The sequence below is a fragment of the Palaemon carinicauda genome, chromosome 3 (assembly GCF_036898095.1).
Source record: "Palaemon carinicauda isolate YSFRI2023 chromosome 3, ASM3689809v2, whole genome shotgun sequence".
In the NCBI taxonomy this organism is placed as follows: Eukaryota; Metazoa; Arthropoda; class Malacostraca; order Decapoda; family Palaemonidae; genus Palaemon; species Palaemon carinicauda.
In genome coordinates, this window is record NC_090727.1 from 13,866,370 (window position 1) to 13,870,412 (window position 4,043).

General features: G+C 57.5%; 1 pseudogene; it reads left to right on the plus strand.

The window, feature by feature from the left end:
* The first annotated feature begins 3,646 nt into the window (after positions 1-3,646).
* LOC137638912 (5S ribosomal RNA) lies at positions 3,647-3,765 on the plus strand (annotated as a pseudogene).
* The last annotated feature ends 278 nt before the right edge of the window (positions 3,766-4,043 follow it).

Sequence of the window (4,043 nt, forward strand, 5' to 3'; positions counted from 1 at the left end):
GAGGCTTGTCTCCTTGGGTGGGTAACTTTCCTAACGAGGGAAGTTTTTTCCTGTCCAGGCTTGAGTTTTTCCCCTTTTGGGGGGTTCTTCTCTTGCCTTTATTTTCATGCGACTATGCTCTTGGTGCTGAGCGGTCGCACCTGCAGTTACGCTCAAGGGGCTCGGCAACTGCAGGAGCCCCTCTTCGGAGGATTGCTCATTTTAGGTCACTGGCTGACCAGTCTCTTCTACGAAGTTTCTCTTTCGTTCGCGAGAGAGTACACTCATTGAGACTCCTCTTCGGAGGATTCTTCTGCTGCTGTTGCTGTTGGCCTCCTTCACCGTAAGGCTCACCGTCCGCCTCGTCGTAGGGCCTCTCATCTCCCTATAGGGTGCTAAGAGGCGTCTTTTTGAATCTCCGTTTGCAGCCTACAACTCCTCCCTCTTGATCTTCCGCCCTGGTGCAGATGGACAGCAGTCTGATCTCGTCTTCCGACGGGCAACGGTCTTCCCGACGGACAACGGTCTTCCAACGGACATCAGTCTCCTGGCGGACAGGCAACGGTCTTCCGATGGACATCTGTCTCCCGACGGACAACGTTCCCTTCGGGGCAAAGGGTTGCCTCCCACGGGGGTTCTTCCCCTGCGTGTCAGGGTTCCCCTGCGCGCCCTTCTGCTGTTCTCTCTCCTGCTCAGTGTTAAACTCCTGCTCATCAGCGCTTCCTGATCGCTAGCGCTCTCGTGTTCGCCAGCGCTCTCCTGTTCGTCAGCGCTCTCCTGTTCGTTAGCGCTCTCATGATGATCATCCCTGCTGTTCTTGTTGGTTCCTGTTACGCGCCCTGTGCGCCCACGTTCGCCCTCGCGATCTAGAACTTCGGTTCAGGTCTGGGTCAAGGACTCTTCTTCTATGCGCAGGCTTCCACGCGTTGCCTTCTGCTCGTCAGCGATCATCAGCTCGCCAGTGACCTTAGACCCGTCAACGTTCACCTGCTCGCCAGCGATCTCCTACGCGTCAACGATCGCCATCGATCTGCCTGCGCGCCCTTCTTTGCCACACACCAATGGGCACCAACGGTTTTCTGACCGTCTAGGATCGCCTGATTAACAGCTGGCTTCAGCCCTCACCTTCCTGATGCACCTGCGCGCCTTCTGTTAGCGCGATGCGCGCTAACCATCACTAGTCTCTCTCGCGTTGGCAATCGCCTACGCATCCGCGCGATTCTTCATCTGTTCTCTAGCGTTTTGTTAACGCACCACCGCTTGCCAACGCGCCATCGCTTGCCGACGCGCCATCGCCCACCTGCGCGTCAGCGCTCACCAGCTCACCACCGATCGCCTGTTGATCCACATCGCCAGCGGTCTTCCTCACCCACGCGGCAGCGCGTTTCCTCGCCATCGCGCTAACGCTTGCGTTCGCCGCCTCGGACTCGCTCTCATTCACCTGCCCACCCTCGCGCCCACTCGCCTGCGCGACCTCTTGCCTGCGCGCCCGCACGATCATTCGCCTGCTCGTCCGCACGACCACGTGACTGCACGTCTACGCTCATGCGCGGACGGACGGTGTTCCGTCGCGCGATCCGACGGTGTTCCGTCGCGCGATCCGACGGTGTTCCGTCGCGCGATCCGACGGTGTTCCGTCGCGCGATCCGACGGTGTTCCGTCGCGCGATCCGACGGTGTTCCGTCGCGCGATCCGACGGTGTTCCGTCGCGCGATCCGACGGTGTTCCGTCGCGCGAACCGACGGTGTTCCGTCGCGCGATCCGACGGTGTTCCGTCGCGCGATCCGACGGTGTTCCGTCGCGCGATCCGACGGTGTTCCGTCGCGCGATCCGACGGTGTTCCGTCGCGCGAACCGACGGTGTTCCGTCGCGCGATCCGACGGTGTTCCGTCGCGCGAACCGACGGTGTTCCGTCGCGCGAACATCGGCTTAATTCTTGCAGTATCCATTGCTCGGCTATGGGTTATCGCTCGCCGACCACCAGCTCTCGCCCTTCCTACCACGCTCGCCCTCCTTCTGCGCTCCTTCGCTCACCTTCGTTTACCTTCGTTTGCGTTCCTGCGTGACCGCGCATGGGCGCTTCCACGTTCGCCCACGCGCAAATCTTTGATTTACCATCGCGAGAGCTCCAGGGCGATTGCGACCACGATTCCCATTGGGGTTTTCGCAGCATGGCCAGCCTGGCGAGTTTTTCTGGAGCGTATTTCCAGAACACGGCCTCACCCCGTAAACGCAGAGCATGGCACTTGCAAGAATGGGAAGAACTTCAGGGAGGTCTGAGCAACACTCCTCTTTCAAGAACCTGGGTTAGCCCTTCCCCGTCATTCCCTGGAAGGATTTTTGGCGGGGGGCTTTCCGTTCGAGATTCCTCCATCGGCCAAGGGGTGACTGCTTACCCCTTCCTCTGGGGGCTTACCAGGTCCTTTCCCTCCTCGGTTACGGCCCGAGGTTTGGTTCAAGGAAGCTACAGGAAGATCATGGGTACTTTCCTCCTCTCGGGCTCAGGCACCTTGGCCTTTCGTCGTTAAGTATCTAACTTGCGGACAAGCTCGATGTTGTACCATCTGGACGCGCTGACTGAGGGCTTCCTTCGGGTGTCTCATCTGTGGATGTCGACAACCTCAGACACCCTTCCATCCTTGAGAAGAGTTTGTTTGTGCCCAAGGACAGAGACTTAGACAGCGGCTGTGCGGAGGAAATCGACTTCCGTTTTCACTCCTCCAAGGCGCTTTCTTCCAGACTCTGCAGGGCTCCAGCGCCTTTTTCTTTCAACCACGTCGGCCTAAGTTATCGGCTACGACAACTGAGACAAGGTGTCCAATTGCAGTTTCCTCCTGTCAGGAACAGATGGCACGGGAGGCTCCCCCGGGGGGGGCATAGTCCTAAAGGGAGCGGCAGAGTTCACGAATTCTAGGGTTGCAGGTTTCACGCTGGGAGGATGCTTAAGGTTACTCATCCGGATGACAGCTTCCCGATGCCCATTCCCGCACGATCTCTGTGATCAGCCAAGGATATCGCGCCTGCCGTCTATGTCAGCGAATTCAGTGTCTCTGAGCCTCTATGACATAGCGTCGGCAAGAGTTGCCCGGTTGGGCAGAATGATCCATACCTTAGGCGAAGGTCCTCCATAGGATCATCGACGGCTTCACCCCCGGCTTCTTCAGTCGATCCTTTCTTGTAAGGAAGGATCTGAGACGGGAGTTCCATAGTCGACCTCTCAGCCCTGATCAAGTTTGTTGAACAAACTTCGGCCAGCGTAGAACAGCAGAATCGATCAGACTGGTAACGAGGCGACAGGACTCCTTAAACCCTGGATCGGAAGGACGGGTACTTTCAGTTTCCATTCCATCCATCTTCCAGGGAGCTCGTGGAATTCAGCCTAGACTGCAAGTATTCCTACTTATAATGCAGTGTGGCGATCCCGCCGTGGCATCGCAGGTTTTTTTCCCCAGAGAACTCTCCCTGCTTTCCTCATGGCCGCTCAGGTGCAGGCTTCCGCCTCCTTCGCTTTTTGGAGGGCTGGTCAACTCCGGTAGGCTCGGGTTCGACCTTCTTCAGCGCCGGGACAAGCTTCCGGGTGCTTACCATGAGTGTGGGATTCATGGTATTTTGCTTAGAGCCTGCTCTCTTCTGCCTCAACATCTTGAGTATCTGGCCATGATATTGAGTCAACGGCCTTACCACGTTGGAAACCCCGCTTCTCGTCCGTCCAGCGAGGTTAAGCAACGTCGGTTCTGGTCGGTACTTGGATGGGTGACCACCTGGGGACGCCAGATTCTGTTGCCACATCCTCCGAGCTTTCCCTTCAGTTGACTGTGGCAAGACTGAGGAGAGTCGCAGTACTTGTTCTCAGTCAAGCAGAGCTTTCAGCCCTACCTTGGAACGTTTCCTAGTTCTCCTTTCCTCATTGACCCGTCTGTAGTCCGAACGGTCGCCTCAGGATAAGTTCCATGTGGGGCGGTCCAAGTTCCGGTGGTTTCAGGCAACGATTAACCGGACTTCCTGGCCCCTATGGGACCAGCGGAACTATTAGACCTGCAATGGGTGTTGACCTATGGAACCTC